Raw genomic sequence first — 21,431 nt, forward strand, 5'->3', positions numbered from 1 at the left:
CTACAGTCCCTGATCTGGCTGTATAGATATTGCCTCTGAAGGTATCTCTCCTGCTGCAGGGCTGCAGCTGTTTCTACATTTCTGTGTTATCCTGATAAACCCTTACAAGAGCATGCTCCATTTCCAGTGATAATGAACCAATTAAGAAAATAAAATCAGCCAGCTTTCTTTTAAAAGAAATCAATTTAATTTAAAATTTTTAAATATATTAGTGCTCTCCAGATCCTGAAATTACACTCTTTCGTGTTCTTAATACATTTGAACAAGATCAAGTAGCAGCAACAAAATATTCCATTTCCATGGAAATCAGGATAGTTTTCTTTGCCTCTAATCAGACCACTTTGCTGAAAGCTAAACTGTTTATTTTTAACCTTTCAGAAGATGAAAGCTTGCCGTGCCTTTCATGTCAGGAGTGTAGCTGCACTTCACTGCTTCATTAGGTCTTTTGGCTTCAGCCTCACCTGAAACTGAGATCTGGGCTGTGGGACAGCAGATGTGTGGAGGATGCTAATTCCTCTTCCTACCTATGTAGGAAGGAGCTAATGCAAAAAAAGAATTCAGGTGGGGGCAAGAGTACTGATGTGAGGGAACAGCCAGATGGAAGGAAATAGCAGAAGATAGCATAAAGAGGGGTAGGGCAAAGGAGCAAGTAAAGCAGCAGGATTTCCTGAAGTTCTTTTCTCTGTCTATTCCTGCCCCTGTGGTCTCCTTCTTGATGCAGGTATGTTAACTTGATGCTTGTGAGCACGAGCAGGACAGTGGGGCTAGGCTCACTTGTCTTGGGGAGGTAGTTTGGGTGTCTCGAATTCCTTGGCAGGGTCTGAAGCTGGTGGTGTTTGCAAACCTCCTGTACTCTGAGTCCATGAGCTTCACTGCCAACAAAATCCACTCAAAGGATCACATCAGGATTCTTTCTGTTGCTGTTGGTGAGACTCCCCTTCTTTCCCCCCCCCCCCCCCCCTTTAATTCTTGACATCAATAGAAATTAACTTCTAGATGTATCTGTTTGTCCTTGATGTTGTTAAAAGTGATGTATCTGAGCATAGCTAAAAACTAGCTATAGCACTTCTGCTTTCTTTATCCCTGGTCTTGTTAAAGGTTATAGCAGCATTTGAGTACGGCTTGGGATGTGAATCTCTAAGGGTACGAGTGGATATCAGCTCATCAACTTAATGGCCGGTTCCCTGTAATTACTCTCTGGTTTGCACAGCAAAGTTGTGCAGAAGTTATTTATCTCTGCTGATGATACAAGGCAAGGAACCAGCTCCTGCTCCATGTATAACAGCCGTGACTGCTATTAAGAGCAACCAGCAGTGAAACTGCTTCCTTGCCAGTAAAGTTAGTAGCTGCAGTTCCTAATTCATAGGGCACCAAGCCCTTGCTCCAACCTTTTCACTGTGTACTTAAGTTACTCCAGGGTTGAGCTGGGGAGAAAACATGATGATGATCAGAAGAACCTGATGGGAAAGAAACAATCTCCCTCACTTTACTTGGTGGTGTTAGCATTCAGATAAGATTCTCGTTATGGTTTTCAATTATTACCTATTGATCTGTGATATTTACCTACTATTTCTCTTTTTTCTTTTTCTTCTTCTGATTGATTTGATCCAGCTAGATAGGAATTAAATACATGATTAGTCTTAGGTTAGCCAAAGCTGAATAGTTGAGTTAATGAATGATCCACTGACAATACTAATTGCTCAGTTTGCTGATAGACTCCAGGAACCACAGCAATGCAAACTGATATTTATAACAGGTGTCTGGAGCTGACAGATGTTTAGGGAGAAGGAGCAGATAAGCGGGATTAGGGAAATTCAGAAAAAGTTAACCTTTTCCCTTTCTGGGCCATGCAGGCCTTGCCGGAGGCGTCATTGCCAGCAAAATGAGGCCATTGTAAGATTTATTGGCTCAGCGCAGCATTTATTTAGTGACAGTCACAAAAGGAAATTGTGTGAGCATGTGCAGCCTGGAGTGTTTAATTGCTTCTGTGCCAGGGCTCCAGTGCATGTGTGGTGAGAGCGTACTGAGCGGAGCTTTTCCCTATATACAAACCATGGAGAAACCACGGAGCTTTTGCAAGCCTGCAGCATCGCTGCTGCAGGGTGATGGCAGAGGTGCCTGGGGAAGGGCGGTGGTGCGGTGTGCTGCTGCCTTCAGCAAAAAAAAATCACAACTCTTTCTATTCACTTCTTCCTGTCTGTTTTCCCTAGAGGGAGCTATCTTTTCTTGCCCAGTTTTCCTCCGTTACAAGCACACATTTTTTCTTTTTGGCATTGAGAGAAGAGGAAGAAAAGAAAGCATGCAGGAGGAAACAAAAGAGGGAAGGATAAGCACAACTTGAAAAATCATTTAACTTCTTTGCTGCCTAAAATTAAGAGACAGGTTTTTTGTTGTTGTTTTGTTTTTGTTTTTTTAATGTAGAAGCCATCTAAAACATTTTTTCCAAACCCATCTATCAAGCAATAGCTTCAGTGTCTCATTGAGTGAGTAACAATGAAAGAGTTTAAAAGTGACGTGACTGAGGAAAGACTTTAGGTTTTGTATAGATTCTTCATTACACATTACAGCACTGAATGATACTTTTACTGATGCCTTCCACCCTTTGAATCTGGAAGTGGATAACCTGGATGAACTACTTGGCATTGAAGGGGAGCAGCAGGGCCTGCTTAACCTCACGAGGAAGCAGCCCCTGTAAGAGGAGACAACCAGCCCGGCACCCTGCATCCCTCCTCAGCAAGAGACAAACAGAAAAAGGCTTGGGGTTTGTGGTGTTTTGGGGTTGTTGGCTGTTGTTTTTCATTTATCTGTTTTTCCTTCTATGTAAGAGTCTGCACAGGACTGTCTTAGGGTGGAGGAAGGGAGCGGGATGGGATGCCAGGGCTGATCTGGCACTGATGGCCAGGAGAGACCTTTTGGGGCCATGCCCAAAGGACAAGGGATGCTCTGCCAGGAGGGCTGCTGAGGATAGCCACCTGCAAGCTGGGTTCAGGCTGGAAACTGGAAAGCACAGCACACTGATGATCAGAAAGGGTCTGGCTTAAGGGCTAAAATGAAATGCTCTGTATTGCTGTAAAATGATGAGTCTCAAATTTTCCGGTGGTGTGTAGGATTTGTTCCTGGGCCCTGCAGTTTATGAGATAATGGGCTGTGTAACTGCTCCTCATCTCTGTGACGAACAGCTCCTCTTTGGCACGCGGCCTGGAACTCAAAGCAGGGTAATTTTTAATTCTTGATATCACAACTAATTATACTATTACAACTAGCTGTAATATTACAACTAACATTATTCATCCTAGCCTTGGTCATCCTTTCTCTTTTATAAATCCTACTTGTGAGCAGATTAAATTCTGAGGCTATTAACACTTTGATTACAGTTTAGTCATATTAAATTATCCCTTGGTAGCAGGGCTGTCCTGCCAACCACATTGATACCTGCAATTAATTGAGAAGATAACCAGTAGTTTGATGTGAAGGCTGTGCCTGGGTAGGACGGCAAGCCTCGTGGAGCCTGGTGCAGGCTCCAGTGGAGCCTTCCTCATCCCTTCCAGTGAGGCTGCAGACAAAAAGGAGTCGGGCTGTGGAAGAGGACAGGGCTTGATCCATCCTCCACATTGTCCCTATCAAGGCTGAGTGTTTGTATGCTGGAGCAACGCTGGTATTTAAGGTTTCTTGGGTGACACAGGAGGGAGAAATATCGGGAAGAGCGAACCAAGTTACCATCAGATATTCTGCTTGATATTGCACCTCCATCCTTGCATTTCCAAAGGGCCTCAGGGAACAAAAATCACTGATTTTTGAGTGCTTCAGCCCCAGCACACAATACTGCTGCCCACCTGTGTGGGTGCCCTCTCAGGGCACTTTCAGCAGGATGTTTTAGGGTCCCTAAGGGCTGCGTGACACAGAGCCTCCTATTACTAAGCAAAAAGCATTGGGGAAAACTTCCAAATTTATGTCACTGCGGTATTGAGCAGCCCCAGGGAAGCAGCTCCGTGGATAATTGCTTTTTCGGCAGCAGTTGTCCATGGATGGGAGATGCAGTGGATGGGCACCATAGGCACGGCACAAGATGTTCCTGCCTTATTTATTTCTCTTTCACCCCACTGGGATAGACAATGAGCTGCGATTTTCTTTTCCCATAATTATCAATACAGCGGCTGGTAAATGCTCCCTTGTCTTCTCACCAGTCTCAAAGGTTACCTTGTTAACGAGGAGGTTTTCAGATATTCACCACTGGTGTTCCCTTTGGGGGGGAGCGGGGTGTCTTTTAATAGTTGTTTGATGCTGTTCACATGGGCAGGCTGCAAGATAACAAGGGAAATGATTGTCTGCTTCGCTGATCAGAGGCTGTAATAATCGCTCATAGCTTGGTGCTATGCATCCAGTTCCTGACAAACCAAGAGGCATTTGCCATTTTGGCTGTTGGTATTTTTACCCTGACACATACCAGTCGGGTATGGTTTTGTTGCATCTAATTGCAAGTGATCTTTGATTATTATTTTTTTTCTGTTATGTCTCCAGAGGCATATCTTTTGGAGTGCCAGCAGCAGGCAATGTGATTTCAAAGCATTTGGGAATGCCAATTAAAGCTTATTTATGCAATGATTGGACTGCCTCAGAGCTCAGTGCCCACCACAACGCACTGTGGCCTTAGAAGAAGGGAATTTGCTTCCCTGCCTGCATCTGATGAGGAGGGAGGCTTGTGTGATGTTGGCTACTGTTCTTTGGAGTTAAACATTTCAGATCAATTTTTTTACATCTGCAAAAAGTTTTGTGTCCATCCTTATGTGGAGGTTGATGGATTTTTCACATTCATATCTTTCTCTATACAAATCTATGTTCTTGCACATAAACTACCAGAAATATATGTCCCCAAAAGAAGAAACATTTTGTCTTACTAATATTTAAAAGGAATAGCATTAACTTTGGTTTCTCCTCATTTATTTGTTAATTCCACTAAACCAAACTGGCCAAAGCTGACCTGTGATGTTCCTTTTTTGGTTGTCTGGCTGTTGTTTTTTTTTGTTTGTTTGTTTGTTTTGTTTTGTTTTTGTTGCTGGTTTTGTTGTTTGGTTGTTTTGGAGGGTTATTTTTATTTTGTTTTGAGCACTGGTGGAACTTTGTCTAAAGCAACAGTAGGACCTGTTTCCAACATGAAATATCCTATATTTTGGATGTAGGGTAGGATGGCTTCTGTTGTGGATGCATTGGGATCTTCCCTCTGTTCTTCATCCTACAGGGTGGGCAAAAGGCATAAAGGCATAAGAGCTCTGCTGATCAGCTTCATCTTTTTTTTCTTCCAGAAAACTTCTTGCATTTGGGTTTGGCTGGTCCTGCTGCCTTCTCCTGTGCAGCAAGCGTCTTGCTGCCTTAGCTCTTGGCAGTTGGGAGAAATGGTTGGCCATACCATGCAAAATCGAATGAGATTTCTTCCTGTGGGACTTGGCCCAATGTATATGAAGCTCGTGCATTCTATAAATAAGCCATCTGCATATGTTAGGGCACCAAAGTAGGAGGACAACGTCAGAAAACATTTACCACTTGCCTGAAGAGCAGTCAGTTAAAATAAAAGCTTTGTGGTCAGGTTTTTCAAAAAAAAAAAAAAAAAAAAAAAAAAAAAAAAAAAAAACTCACATGATTGAGGTCAGCTCTCATTTAGCCACTAAAATTAGCAGCAGGGCTTCTAGGCAAACAGGCTATATTGGGTGCTGAACAGCTTTGATGGTCTGGCCACAGAAGTCCCAGTAAGGGTGCTCAGTGTTAAGAGAAAATCAGTTGTTTATAGAATTTCTCTAATAGAAGTGGACCTCCTGGAAACACGTCCCTCATGCTGCCTGCTGTGCTCTTGAAAATCTACTTCTGCTTGGTACACAGGTAATGCAAGGTGCATATAGATAAATACAGATATGTAACATACACACATAGCTGGAGAGCTCTTCAGCTGAGGAGTTACTGGAGCTGCTGAGCTCCAAAGTGATGCAAGATTGAATGCAAGTAGTCAACATGGTACACCAGGTTCAAGAATAAAACAAGAAAGTGGGAGTATAGCACTGCATCCCCAGATATAGTAAGCTTTAAAAAAAAAACACTCTGCTCTATTCACTCCTGTTTTTCTTGTTGCTGTTCTTTGTCTTTTGTTTCTAGCTCTTTGTTTTTTAGCCTAAAGTTTTCCTTACAATGAGTAGGGTAAGATGTATTTTTAGAAAACAATAAGGGTCTCATGAGGCTAGAGCTGGAACTAATAAGAAAAAGACTAATTGAGATGGGGCAAGAACCAAATGATAATGATTCACTCATTATTCTGAAAATTTACCATGGAAAGGAAGTGGAAACAACTGGGATTAATATCAAGAAGTCAAAATGCAAGTGAGACCTTTAAGTCAAACAGAACTATAAATGTTTTTTAAGAAATAAAAAATTGAAATACTCTTTTTGAACTTTTAATTTAAAAAAAATATATTTATGTTTATTACATGAACGATCTATAAAATATTTTTCCATATAACCTGCAGAAAGTTGTTCTTTTAGAAAATATCTGACCCCTCTTTCTTTCTCTGTGTCAGGTACTTTAAGTTTAATGTAAAAAAATCACAAGGTTTGGTAATACAGGTGGCAGCAAATGAAATCGAAGACCTTCACTGACCTGCTTAGCAATGAAAGATGCCCTGCCACACACTGCCTGGTTTGTCGTAACTCATGCACAAATGTGCAGGACAGCCTGGCTTCTTAAAAACCTGCGCTCCTACATGCTGAGCTCACTGTATGCACTAACTTAGCCCATGTTTGCAAATGAGTGCTTTTTGCAGAGCATATTTTATTACCTGAAGAATAGTCACATTTGCCAAGATAGTGGGTTTGATTCACCCAACAGCTCGACGCATTTGTGAGAAATAGCAAGCAAAGATAGGTAGGTGGTTAATAGAGCTTTCTGGGGCTATAAAAGGGAAAGCTGTAATTACTACTTATGCCATGTTTCATAAACATTCACTAGGAAGGGATTTGCATGTATGCTTGATCCTTTAGTGTGCTCTTTTCCTTTTGCTGTTTGTGTGTGGATGGGGAAAATACAGTTCAATAGACAGAGCCTAGCTGATCCACCATATTTCAGTGTTTCAGGCATTTACAACATGGGCTTTCTCATCAGCTGTCCCAAAATTGTGCCCTTATGAAGCACTGCGACAAGCCTAGGAGCTGGTGCTCTGCAGGCTTATTCCATGTTTTGGTGCCATTTTGATGGGAAAGTAATCAAACCAACAAAAGCTGTCCCTAATTGCTAGCTACTGTAGATATAATGCAAAAAGAAAGTATTATTCAAAGCAGAATTTTTGGCAGAAAAGACCTTGCAAGGCCATTGAATATATCTGCAGGAGAATCTGCAGGTTCATTAATCACTTATGGTAAGGAGTTTTCTATTTTTCATGAGCTAGGAGATATATTTATAATTAAGACAAATGAAGAAGGGATGGTTCTGCAGCTTTCTTTATGGCAGTAATGGAAAGTCAGAGCTTTATTTCAAGAGTATACCTGCCATCCTCTGGGAGCTGAAGCAGGCACTGAGCGATAAGGCCATGGCCTTTGATCATTTGTCAAAATTAAACCTCACTGAACATCCTTGCTGAGTGAAATTCAGCCCTCGGATATACAGGTGGTTCTTATTAAAGACATGCTTCTAAGAGCTAAATACAGCTATAGGGGTCTTATCCCCTCCAAATCTGATCAAGACATAAAAGCACATTTTTGCTATCATTTATATGGAGGGAGTGGTATTATATCAGTGAATGAAGTCCTGCAGAGCTCTGATCAAAATAATCTTTATGGAAACTATTAAAGTGGGTTTGGCTATCTCGTTTTTTTGTTGTTGTTGTTATTATTATATCTCTGCCACTGATCACCCAGAACAAAGTTTTCAGACTTTTCAGGAAATTAACTGAAGATCAGTTACTGTGCTGTCTTCCAAATTTATGGCTCTGCAACTAACTACAGACCCAGACGTACAGTGATAAATAATCCCTCATGTCCTCTAGCCCATCAAATAGAAATTTGCTTCCTTGGGAGTCAGCAAAATGAAATTGGTGCATTACATACAAATTTATTAAAAGGTGCGTTCAGTCCTTCATGAAACATGAGGAATCATCAGTCCTTAGTACGGAATGAGATTTTCTTACTTTATTTTTAATATGAATGTATGAGAAACCCAATAGGAGAACTGTCATGGAGGAAGTTTACTTTCTGAATGTCAAAAGCAAAGGCCAAACCTGGAGCTGATTAATGGCTGCATAATCTGGCAGTTCAGAAACAAGGAGCTGAGGGTCATAGCTAAATTATTTGTAAGGTAATTTGGTTTGACCTTAATGAGGGCTAAAGTCCCACAGACCATGGAGGAGTCTATAAATCTCTCTGGCACTGGAAGCACTTGGGGATTTCTCTTATTGTGTCATTGCAAACTCATTTGTCATTTGTGAAGTCTCATGGAAGACAAGGTTGTTTATTTTTTAATAAATAAGACTAACAATGATAACAGGAAGCACTCAACTGGAGATCTGAGTTCAGCATCTCCCTTTGTTGCTGGGGAAGTCGTTTGTTTTTGTTTTCTTTAGAAAAGGTTTTTCTGAGCAGGCAGAGGAGCGCATGGCACTGTGGTAGGCTGAGCAGGTGATGGTGGCAGCATTGCCGGATGGGTCCCTCCAGGCTGCTTGAGGTCACAGTCCAGGTAAAAGCTCAGAGGTGATTCTAGTCCTTCTGGATGGTTGTTTTGGGCCCACTGAGAACCCAGTTTCAGTGGCTAAATGGTGTCAGGATACAGTGGTGAAAGCCCCAGAGTCAGCTGGATCAAAGAATTTTGTACTAATTAGTCTGTGAGAAGAATGATCCCGTTTCTCCCCTTGTACAAGCTTTGTTTAGTGCATCACTTCGTCCATCTTGCGCCTTCCTTGATGCAGGTAAGGAAAGGTGCCATGACAAGATAAGAAACTAATGGTCACCTTAGAGAGATGACTGAGGAAAGTTACTCACCTGAAAGGTTTTTGCTTACCCACAAGTAAACTGAAGCAGGGATGTTTCACAGTCTGGTAGGTAGTGAATAATAAAAGTGCTTCCTTTACATTTCCAGCCTTCACCTTACAGCACAGTGCTGGTACCTTCACTACTCAAACTCTTGCATTTTTTTTTCAGTTGTTCCTGGCCCTCCTGTCAGTAGCTGCTGGGGAGCTCATCTATCAGAGGCCTGTTTTGTGCAGACATTCAATGGAGAGTGAACAAAAGCAAAATGCTTCCTCCCAGTACTGCAGTGCCAGGGAGTCCTACCTGGATTTTTTCTGTAAAGTTTTCCCTCGCTACCACAAGTCTTAGTGTTTGTGCAGGCATGGATTCAGCTCCTCATCTCCTGACTACAGCACAGGCTTGGGCCAGTTTTCTTCATGTGAGTAAATAACCATGGTGATTACTAGGCACGAGCAACGCATCTTAAATGCCACTTCGTGGATTATTTTTGCATTAGTGAGAATGACATAAAAGCATCCTGTGGCTGTTTGCACACCTGCTTCCTCCTATGCATATTTGCTAAGGGGCTGAGGTTCTGGTACAGTGTCCAGTTAAGATGATGCAAAAGCTCCCAGTGATTTCAGTGAGCATTGCTCTCATCTGAAATCACTTTTGTCAACAGTCTTTGCTACTTTCCTTTAGAGGGAAAAAAAAAATAATAATAAAGTGTCATTTTTTAATAGGGGAATCATCTGTGCTCTTTTGCTGCCTATGTTTCTCCAGTTGCAGATTCTGCTTTGCCTACCCTGTTTTCCTACCAATACTTACTTTTTTCATGCTTCCAACAAATCCCTCCTGGACCTGCTCTTTAGGGGCTAATTTTCAATCTGCTCTTTTATTTTCTCACCCAGCAAATCTAGCTGCTATTTTTATTTCTTATTTGTTTCCCCAGTCAGTTATCCTGCCTCATGTTGTTTTCCAGGTTTTCTCCTCTCCCTCCCTTCCATATCCTCCCTCAGCTCCCTCCATGTAGGGCAGTGCGTGGGCCCAAAGTGCAGGTGTGGTCTATGCTGTGCCTTTGCTCAGATTCCCTTTCTGTTTCCTTCATCATTTCTTCCTGATACCCCACTGGATAAGAAATAATAAACAGAGAGAGCTGGGGATGGAGGCAGAGTGGTCACGCTCCCAGAAATAGGAAGGCAAAGGCACTAGGTGATGGACAGGATTTTGACATACAGTACTGAGCTCTCCTTAGCTGTTTTGTTGCTTTGTGCTAGGCATAGCTGCCACAACCTTGAAGATGGAAAAAGAAGTTCAGACACCAACACCAGGCAGGTATAATGGGAGCTATACAGACCTCTGGATGGTGCAGGCCGTAGCAGGGCAGCCGTAAGCTCCTGGGCTGCTCTTTAAGAGTGTCAGAGGAATTTGGAGTTTCCCATCCTGGGAACAGCAGGCTGAGGAACAGGCTCAAAGTCAAGGCTTATATTGCTTGTAATGGGTTTTGATTCTAAAATAGTGGTGGGTTTTTGTTGTTGTTGTTTGTTCTTAAGTGATGTTATTCAGAATTCTCTTTTAATGGCAGTGTTACTGCCCACTCTGGAAAAATATTTTAGCTGTTTAGACACCTCAATATTTCAGGGAGATCTCTTATTTTAGTAGGGAACTAATTTCATGTTAACTCGTAGCAGTATGTTTTGCAACCCATTTTTAATGGGAAAAGCAAAGATAAATTCAATATAGTGCAGACCATAACAATAATGTAGAGCATCTTCTTCCATCCCTTTTTGGGGCAGAGCTGCCAGCCCATGTTACATAGAGCTCTCTGGTGGCAGCAGAAGATGCAGAAAGTGCTGCCATCCATCTTCGCCTGCACTTAGCTAAGCCCATTGACGTTCACAGAGCGTAATGGCAAAAAGGCATCCACAGCCATTCAGCTCCAAAAACCCGAGTTATTATCATCATCACCACTGTATCTCAGTCTGACTGCAGAAATGATTTGTTGGTCCAAATATCTTGTAAACATGCACATTTGATTCAATTTCATTGGGGGCTGTTCCTCACTGTGGATGGGGAAGGCTCATCCTCAGGCGGAGGAATGAAACGGTGAGAAGTTTGTTACTGCTGGCTCCAGATCTGATGGGAAGGAATCAGTGCAAATGCTATTTGCCCTGGGAAGGGAAGATGCTTGCAGGCACTAAGAACCAGTCCCTGTTTTGGCTCAGCTCAGCCGTCTGGACATGGACCAGGCTCAGCTAAAACCTGAGGTTTGTGCCTCTCCATGGGGTCACTTGATTTCAGGCTCCCGGGGTGTCTTGGCCACAGGGAAAGGGGAAAAATTCAGCTTGATTTTCCACTTGTACATTGCTGCGTAGGGACAGGGCTGGCCTGGCACCAGCTGACGGCAGGCAGGGTCTCACACTGCACATACATACAGGTCTGAGCAAACCTACTCATGCTAATGGCCTTATTAAGCTGAAGCCTGTGTATGTTACCCATCTACACAAAGAGAAATTAGTGTCCAGACTAGATTAGTCACCGAAGGCTGTGAACATAGAGCTGTTTGCCAAATTGCACTCTAACTTTCATTTTTTTGTGTGTGTAAACTTTTACTGATAGCAATTTGAAGGCAGTCATTATAGCCATCAGCCTTTGAATGAGCGATTTCAAGGGACACTTCAGTATAAATCTGCTCCTCTGCTATAAGAAATTATTCCTGATTTGCTCTGGGCTATGGAAAGCAATTACATGAATTTTGCACAATAACCTGTTTCTTTCAAACAGGAGTAGCACTTCTGGCCATAAACAGACAGACTCTTACTTCCAATGAATTGTGTAGGTGTGTAAACATACAGAAAAATGCTCTTTCAATTTGAATTTAATGACCAGAAAATGGTTGGAAGAAAATCATCATTTACAGTCAGGGCATGAGACTCTGGCTAGTCTTACTCCCTTCTGCAAGACAGCTGTTTTTGTGAAAACAGGCATAGCCTTTCCCATTAAGTCATAAATACTGTAGACCTTACTCCTCATCGGCTCCTAGGTTCCAAGATTTAGGAAAGGGTGTGATATTCGCTTTTGGAGCTCACCTTACCATAACTCACACTGCTCCAGTTTTCTTTCAAACTTTAGCTGTGGTTTGTTCTTTGTTTGTTTGTTTGTTTTTCTATCCCAGATGCTCCAGAGCTGCTTTGTAGTCCCTGACTGCTGCTGAATTCATGCCCCAGTAATATAAATGTTAAAGAGATGCAACTGGTAACTCTGCCCAGCCATTAAAATGCCTTGTGTTGGCCTATTTCTAAGAGCTGCTAACAATGAATGTGTTGCCTCTTTCAAGCTACAGTGAAAATGCTTTAATCTTATTATCATTACTATAAAAATAAGTCATTACTGATGTTCAAAGCTACGGTTATCTGCTCTCCCTGCCAGCCCATTCTACTGCATTAATATCAGTATATCTAAAATGAAGCTTTTACTCATATGACTCCAGTGCCATTGAATCTGTTTGGAAATCCTGAGAGCAATTTCTTAAATAAAATCTGGGTGGGAAAAGCAGAGGACCTTCTTATTTACCTTCAGAATAACATCCTTTAGGACTTTCTTACTGGGTTTTCTCAGGGTTGCCTCTGCAATTAGAGGACTTAATTGGTTTTAAATGAAAGCTGAGATTCCTGCGTTCCCCAGGAGCGGGAGTTTTCATTAAAACCACCGCCCAATATCAGGAAACTCACAATTAAATCCCTGAGCTGCAAAACGGTTTGCAAAGCCAGGCTGGGATAAGTGCAGCAGGAGAGCAGGCTCTCAGGCAGCGTGTGCTGCTGCAGCTGCCTCTGTTGTTGCTCAGCTCTGGGTATTTGCCGAGGGACACCAAGCTGCTCAAACCTGGGCTTTAACCAGGCTGCATTGATGCAGCCCCAGTGTATGTATTCGTGTGCGCCCATGTGAAGGAGCCGTGTAATTGCTGCACAATGACTTTTGTTGGTCTGTGTGGGGAAGGACCTGCCTGGGAGCTGGAAGAACGGACCGTGAAAGTTTCAGTTGTGTCTTCTGGGACTCTTGCAAAGGTTAAGCCAACAGCAAAGCGCTGCTTCCCAAACAGCAGCTGCATTGGGAAGGCAAAAATAATGCATTTTGTGTGTCCACCCTCCCAACCCAGCCAAGTAGAAAAAGGCTCATGAATTTTTCTTCCAACTGCTTGGCTTAGTTCAGTGACCTTCGCACAGCCTGGAAGAAGTTGTGGCATGCTGGGACATGGTATGATGTCTAACCAGCGTGAAAGAGTTTCGGATCTGGTGGGGAGAGAGCTTTGCCTTTGCTTATTGCTCTTGTATCTCGCACTGGGAAGAGCATCAATGTTTAAAAACACCAGCCCAGCAGAAAAGGGCTGGCACATCAATAATGTAGATGCCCAGTTCTCTGATCCAGATGTCCAGGTGCATCTTTGCTTGACAAGTTACTGAAGGGCTCAGGCCCAGCCAGGAGTTCATTTGAAATTGTGACAGTCAGAGAAAGGACTACTGGTAAGCCAGAAAGAAAAGCCACCAAGATCCAAAATTAATTACAAAACAGACGTGCAGCTTTTGCAATCTGGGGCTGCCTGCCAGCTGAGAAGGCGCTTGGGCAGGTCCCCAGCTGCAGCCCCTCAAGGTCCCACCCTGCGGATAGTGGTCCTTGCAGCCTCACCACACTGAAATTTTGGAAAGGTGGATGTCTGACCCCAGGTAGCTATTATTTCCCCCTTTTAGGTGCTGGGGAGAGATGGGCTCGCTCACTTTCTAAATAAGACCTAGTTGAAGTGCTGTGTGTTTTCCCTTGTGAACAAGCTTGATGTGGTTATGCAGCAGCAACTGTTAGAAAGCTTATAAAGCAATTTATCTGATCTGTCCTATCTTTAGGCCTGGTGAACCTAAAGACTGAGCTTTTCTCTAAGAACCAACACAAGAGCAGCAGCCAGGTTTGTTCTCTCTCTTTTTTTTTTTTTTTTTTTTTTTCCTTTTTTTCCCAGCAGCTGTGCTACTTTTCCAGCTTAAAAGCAAAAACCTATTCCTTTGCTCCATGCTGCGTAGGTCTGCAGAGACGGTGTGCAGGAAGACGGGCAGCGTCTGGGAGTGCTTTCATTTTCCTGGGGCTCTGCGTGTGTGTGAACATCCTGGGGGGAGCCCTCTCGGGGAAGAGCTGCAGAGCCCCCGGCTGTGTGCAGCGCCGATAAGGAGATGAAACAATGGCTGCGACACTGAGAGCGCCGCACAATTACTTGGTGAGGATGTTACAGAGTCAAGTGCCTGCATGGAGAACAGCCACTTGCTCCTGAATGGTTAACTCTTTATTTTCCCATCCCTTTACACTGTTATTTAATACACGGCTTTTAAGGGCATCCAAGTTTGTGAACGCTAAGGGAATAGCACTTGTGTTTCTTGCTGCTTGTAGTGTGGTTCACGTTTCCCTGCTTCCCGGGCTAAGTGTACGGGAAGATTTAGTCATGCTCTGGCAGAGATGGGAAAACCGAGATATCTTTCTTTGAAATGCAGAAGTAGAGCCAAACAAAGGTTCCAAAAGTTTTTGCATTGTTGATGTCTTGTTTCCTCATTAATACATATTTATATATGTATTAAATGATTATATATGTATTAAATAATTAATAATTAAATATTATTAGTATACATGTATAATGTGTTATATATATGTATTTATAAATGCATTAATAATAATTAATGTGGAGGGACTCCCACAGTGCTAATGGAATTACCCACCCCAATCTCCCATGTGCCAATGGCAGGGCACACTCTGGTTCTCTGCCCTGGCCTTAGTTCTGGGTGAGAAATTGAATTATTTGTTTTCTAATGAAAGTAAAAACAATTTAATTCTAGGTTTGACCTTCTTTTGTTGTTGTCAGTAGCGCTGAGGACTTTTAAATACCTTTTACTTAGGCTTGAGTTATAATTTGAAATGCAAATTGAAAACACTTTGATCTTTTTTCCCATTCCGATGCCAGCGATAGTCAGTGGTTTCAGTCAATAACCTCTGCATTTCTTTGTGAATAAAACAGGGTCCTGAGGTTCACCTACCTCAACTTAACTGTGCAAAATGCGTCCAAAAGAGCACCTCTGAAGAAGATACATTTCCTATTAGCGCCAGCTGCAGTGATGTGCCTGCAATGGTGAGGTAACGCTCTTGTCTTTCATCCACTGTGCTGCTGTATGGTGTGTGTGCATCGCTGGTTGAAGGCAAGGCAGGCATTTACTCCAGTACACAAAAAATGAGCTGTGCTCCTCTTGTGCACAAGCTGGGGGAAGCCCAACAACCTCAACTTTTAGGGTCAGGCAGAGATGGTGGTCCTTGAGGCTGTAGCAAAGACAAGGCATGGATCAGGCTTGGAGATAAGGTGGACAAAGGCTAAGTAAGAGAGGTACAGACCACTTTGGGGACATCCTTCACCTGGGCTGAGCAAGGTGCTGTGAATGGTCAGGCTGTGTATGCCTTCCCTTACTTTAGGTAACTCCTCCGAGGAGAGGGTGCATCTACAGGGAAGGGAAACACAAGTTCAGGAAACTGGAAGTGCGAGGCTCTGGGGATTAACGATGGAAAGCTGGCGTTTGTTCGGGGAGAATAAAGCAAGCAGGAAACAGGAGACTAAACTAGGCTCCAGCTCCCTGAGCAAAACACTCAAGTTATAAATATTCTGGTTGCACGCAGGGCGGAGCTGGTTGCACTGATCCCTTTTTGCTGTCCTTGTGGCAGTTTTTGCGCACTATTTGGGCTGATATCCTGGCAAACCCATGCGGGATGTCTGAATACATTAGTGGGTGAGGTGCTGCGGGACAGGAGCAGTGTGTGTATGTGTTAAATCATCAGCTGGCCTTCTGATGCTGGGTTTAGTGTCTTCCCAAAGAAGCCAGACCCCTGCACGAGACCACAGGCTCACTTTCACTCGTCTGATCAAGCTGGCACAGGGACCCCAGAAAAGTCACTTCCGCTCCTCCCCAGCCCCAAAGCTGACAGGCAAGGGAAAACTAAGGCAGGAGGAGAAAAACTGGGGTGCTAAGACCCCAGGTGGGTGTAAGAGCTGGGGACAAAGCAACACAGCACTTCTCGATGTCACGCTTAAGGCACAGCACGTTCCAGAATTCAAGAGCAGAATTGTTATTGTTCCAAGAAGTCAGTGCCTGCAGCGAGCTCCACCTTTCCCTACCTCTTTTCCACGGCTCATTTGTCAGCAGGGGTGGGCACCTAGGTACAAGTGGAAGTCATCAGCTCCCTTGCTGGTGATAAATGAGCCCGAGCTCTGGTCGGTGGTTTGTAGGCTGCAGTTTGTGGAGTCGCAGGGACTGGCTGCATTGCTGCCTGTAGTCAGCCCACTAGAAGGACAGCTTCTCTTTTCTCTTCAGAGGGATCCCAGTGGATGCAACTGTGTGCTTTGGGGTGCAGCCATGGAAAAGTGCAACCCAGCCTCTGGTTCAAATGCAAATTCATTTTAATCTGGAATATCTCTACCCTGGGAGCCACCTCACACGTGATATCAGGACTGCCGTGCTGGGAACATGCACTTGCTATTTGTACTGAAAGAACTATAAGATGAGCTTCTTTACGATAGGAATAAAGTTTAGTGTAGAATATTTTCTAATATTTCATGTTAGTGTAAAATATTTTTACTTCAAAAAACCAGGAGGAAGTCCAGCCTTGAAAGCAGTTACTTCAACCAATGAGGCTGGGTATTTTAGGAAAAACTTCCTGGGGTTCTCTACCTGCTCACTGCCAGCTGTGCCAGTGACACTGTCAATGCTAAAATCTATATTGAGCAGGCAGACTTAATTTCATTCAAAAGAAGGGCTTTTCTTGTTAAACTCCAGTTTTTGGCTTAATAAGTCAATACGTTTTTGATTAATCCTGTTGTTTAGCTAATCAGGACTTTAAAACAGGCTGTATTTGTCCCTTGCAAAGATGGTATGGGAGTTACCGTATTGTTATGGCTGAACTATGATCATTTTTAGGATTAGGTTTCATAAAGGGAGAACAAGAAAGACTTTAAAACATGACTGGAGTGAGTCTGGGAAGGAGCTCCCAAGGGAACTGTGGGCTGCTATGGGACCTGGGCTGTGAGAGAGCTTCTGGTTGGGCTAATATGGTCTTCTTGGCCACGATTGGAGACAAATAACCCAAAGGGATATCTTTTCCTGTCTCTTCGATTCCCCCTTAATCACAGCTGCTTTGGAAGTAAATGCCTCCCTTTCCATGTGCACAGTTTCCAGTTCCAGTGAAACAATTAGCAATTTTCCTTAGATTACACTTTAAAGTGTATCATCTATTCATTATTATCTTATTTTGAAGGAAATGGGCCATTCATGGATTTTGAAATCACAATCCTTAATGATTTCTCTCTGTATGTGAATTCATTAGGCTTTATTTGATCAGCTACCTAATGCACACTATGATCTTCCCAAACAGCAATTGCACAATAGGAAAAACAGACTCTGCAGATGTGAGGAAAAGCACCCTGGACAGCAGTCTAGGCACAGTTCAATTCTGCAGAATCAAAAATCAAATACCAATAGTTTAGGTAAATTGAAGCTGAAAGAAAGTAAAATCACTTTGTAGACCCAGGATAAATGAAAAGCCAATATGAATACCGAATTGACCCTGCTCCAGGAGAGAATAATTTGGCATGATGTATTTGCCACCTCTGAATGTGTTGCTTACAGACAGATTAAGTGGTGTGCTTGGGGGGAAAAAAAGAACAGGAGGCGAATATAAAGTCATGAGAAAATAAGGGTCTTGATCCAAATGCAACCCTCAGATCATTTTGGAGCTGATAAGCTTCTGGGTAAGGGGAAGCAGCATAGAAAGCTGCATGAATTCTCCTGGTAGGACTGTTCCTTTATGCAGAAATTATACAGCTATCAACACCAATTTTAGCACAGCAGCTCAGGGAAAGCATTAATGAGCACAGGGCAAGTAAGATCGAGAGTATGAGAAATGAAGAAAAACTACCTAGTGGGGGGAATGGGTAGCGAAAGGCATATCCTGGTTTTGGTGGAGTTATTGGAAATGTTGTTATTTAAAAAAAAAAAAAAAAAAAAGGGGAGGGGGGAGAGGCTTTTTTTTTTTTTTTTTTTTTTATCAGCAATCTTGTTAGAGAGACACGTAGACAAGCAGCACATCTCAAATGCTCGGAGAGGCTGGATTCTTCACCCACTGCCCTGAGACCCCCAATCAGGAGTGGTTTCATTCATGAAGCCTCACTGCCAGGGCTCGTTATTGAAGTAAGGGTTCTCTTTTCTCATAATTACGTGGTGCAGACATCCCTAGTGCTCTTCAGCTCATCATGCCTGGCTCATGTTCCCTTTGAGCTAAGCGCAGATTCCTAAAAATCCAGCTGTTCATTAAATTTGCAAGGTAGGAAGATGCTGACCTGCTGGGTGGGTGCACAAATGAGATAGCTACATGGGAAGCCAGGGTGGTAGGAGCAGGAGATTGTACCTCTTAGTTACCATCAGGTCTCAGGGGAGCTTTCCCACCAAATTCCACTAAAATGAGAGTTTCAACCTTTAAAAGAACAATTCAACTGCTTGTTACGTTAAATAAGCTAGCAAAGATCGTATCTTAGTCTCTGACAGGGCTACATTTGGGTGAAAACCATGCTGAATTATTTATTTTGTTATTAATGTCACATGCAGTGCAGTAAGGAGAATTATATGGGCTGCAGAAGTGAACAGCACCAGGCCAGGCTCAAACAAATGGAATTGTTATTCCTCAGTGCGAGTCGTGGGCTCCTGATGCATCCAGGAGAGGAGAAGTGAATGGAAATCAATGGAGAGGTTCACACCTGACTGACAGCCCTTAAATAATGTAAAGGGTCCCCCAGCACACAGGCAGGGTTGTATAAAGCATTAACGTTCAAGACTAGGGAAAGACTCGCAGGGAAGTATTTTGGAAGTTTTGTCCTTGTAGCTGCAGAGCTCAAAGATCCAGAGAGGAACATACCTAGAGAGTGGGGTGGGAAGCTCAAATCATGCAGGAGAATGAGAAAAGAGAGAAATTTAAATTGGTCCAAATGAAATCCTGTTGAAAATCAGCCTTTGGTAAGCCTGCAGGGGTCTAATGCTGCAGGGTAGCTGATGGAAGAGCCCAGCACAGACAGGTCTGTAGGGATGCAGGCACAGAGGATTTGAGGTTTGGGTGCTTCCAGTGGTTTTCTGCTCTCAGTGGTGCTGCTGAGCCTGAGCTCCCAAAGCAGGAGTCAGCAGCAGCCATGCAGAGCTGTGTTAAGCTATCTGAGGGCAGCCTAATACAAAAAGATGACTTCAGAATAAAACGGGACATGGCTAAGAAATATTTGCCAGGGAGAGCACAGAGCCCTGAGATATGTATTTTCCTGTCCCCTGCGATATGTATTTTCCTGTCCCCTTATATAAAGAGTTAATATTAAAATATGAGGGCTGCTATCAAGAAGACAACTATGGCTTGATTTTCAGCCTATAGTAAAAGCCTGATTTTAGAGCCTCCCCAGGGAGTCTGACAACTGTCCTTATGGTTAGATAGATTTCCCTGGTAGGTCATATAAGTCTTCCTTACTATCAGCATGTTCTTTTACTCCTCACCCTTCTTGCAAAGTAAGAGCTCCAGGGTTTGGATATTCTGCCTACCTCTTGTCAGCTGTGCCTAGCACATCTGGTTCAGGGTTGCAGTCGTGCTCTCTGCTAGCTCTGCAAGCCTGGGCATGGCTGTATATTCCTTTCAGATGTACACAGACTGTATGGCCTGTGTGCACGCATTCTTTCTGAATTTGACAGGTCTAAATTTGGCATTTTTGATCCCAGAAATAGGTAATAAATGGAGCATTGATTTGTAGCTGTCCTGTGCGCTCAGAGCAAATGTTGCAAGGGAAACAGTGAAGAAGTCTGTGAATGGTAAGATGAACATGCTTCCCCCCGATGCCTGTGAGCAGGCTTTTGAATTAATTCTGCTGGATGATGGTCAAGGATGTGAGGAAATTCTTGATATGGTTTTAACCCTCGTGGGGATTGCACAGGTGTGGTTGTGAAGAGGTATAACTTTTCAATTTATACAGAAGTTGCCTATAGAAAAGGACACATAGAGGTGCTTCATTCTTATGGCTTCTTTTTAAATATGAAAATCTAGATAAAGGGAAAGCCCGTATATATATGTACATACATACATACACATGGATTATATTTGATGTCTAAATCAATGGCAGGCTTTCTGTGGAACCTTTGGTGTACAGCAATTTATGCAGCCACATAATCTATTCAGCTTTCTGTTTTGTCATCTATGAAATTGGGAGAAGCAGCCTGAAAATTATGTAACAGTGATAAATACTTTAGTGTAACAGTGATAAATACTTCAGTGACTATGGTGCTGAGCCACAGCTGTAATAAGGTAACAAGGTGGTGAAATTTTTGTTTATTAATCTCTTTTCTGCTTTAATGGTTAATGTGTATGACAACAATATCTGAAATGCACCTGTTTGTTTGTTTTTAAGAAGCTGAGGAATCCTTTGTCCTATAGTGAGAGCTAACAGCCAGCAGGAAAACAAGAAGAACTTTTCATGCAGCTTCAGTGAAAACATGTCTGTCGGTTCATGGAGGTCAGGAGCTTGCCCTTGCGTGTCAGTCTGCAAACAGGCTGGGGTTGTGCAGAATAAGCTGTGTGCTGTAACAGTGAGACATGGACTGGGAAAAGACAAATCAGCCAGCACTGACTTCTGACAGCCAGGAACAAGGTAATGAAATCAATGGAGGTATTTTCGCAACGGTAGAAAAGTTTAATTAAAAGTATACTGGACAAAATTCTGCTTGGTTTTGGTCCCGAAAGCCACTAAACAGCCCCCTACTCTGATAGCGCTCTTTGCTTTAGTCTGCTCAGCCCCTCTGACTTTCTGATGGAGTTGCGCAGAGTCTCTCATCTTTTCCCAGGCTTTCTTCTCTTTTATCTGCCACCCACCGGTCTCTTCACTTGATCCCGTTCTCCCAGCTGGGTGCTCTTAAGTTCAGGTTTGATTTTGGTGCCTCTAGGCTGTGGGATAGATGGTAAGCACAGCAGCAGCTGTGCGGTGCTGAGTCTCTTGACCTTTCCAGTAGCCCTGTGTTTGATGAGAAGAAGCTGCAGATGAGAGAAGCAGGAGGGTCTCTTCACTGCTACCTGTCTGGAAATTGAGAGCAGCTCCCTTTAACTATGAATTTCATGCAGCTAGCAGCTGCCTTTCACTGGATTTAATTGACTGGGTCTCATTGTTATTTATTTTCATCCTAATTTCTGTGTCACTGTGTGCATGTCGTACACCATGTGTGATGTATTGCTAGAAGTCATTTGAAGTGTTCTTCCCCCAAACCCCAAATCATGAACAGAGATACCAAGCTGCATTGGGGTGGGGCACCACAGCCCACAGAAACCTATCAGAAATGCTCTAGAGGGTGAGGATTTCAAAAATTTGCCATGCT

General features: G+C 43.1%; 1 long non-coding RNA gene across 6 annotated transcripts; it reads left to right on the forward strand.

Moving 5' to 3' along the window:
- Positions 1 to 366: 366 nt before the first annotated feature.
- LOC137853390 (uncharacterized) lies at positions 367 to 21,412 on the forward strand. 6 transcript variants are annotated; one of them, XR_011094465.1, is made up of 7 exons: positions 367 to 721; positions 792 to 926; positions 9,169 to 9,415; positions 13,872 to 13,930; positions 14,043 to 14,233; positions 15,023 to 15,138; positions 20,474 to 21,412. It is a non-coding gene; the product is annotated as an uncharacterized lncRNA (long non-coding RNA). The 6 variants fall into 6 exon arrangements; XR_011094466.1 differs by lacking the exon at positions 9,169 to 9,415 and having other exon boundaries at positions 408 to 721; positions 20,477 to 21,407; XR_011094464.1 differs by lacking the exon at positions 9,169 to 9,415 and having other exon boundaries at positions 409 to 721; positions 818 to 926; positions 20,474 to 21,406.
- Positions 21,413 to 21,431: the final 19 nt, after the last annotated feature.

The sequence above is a fragment of the Anas acuta genome, chromosome 3 (assembly GCF_963932015.1).
Source record: "Anas acuta chromosome 3, bAnaAcu1.1, whole genome shotgun sequence".
Lineage (NCBI taxonomy): Eukaryota > Metazoa > Chordata > Aves > Anseriformes > Anatidae > Anas > Anas acuta.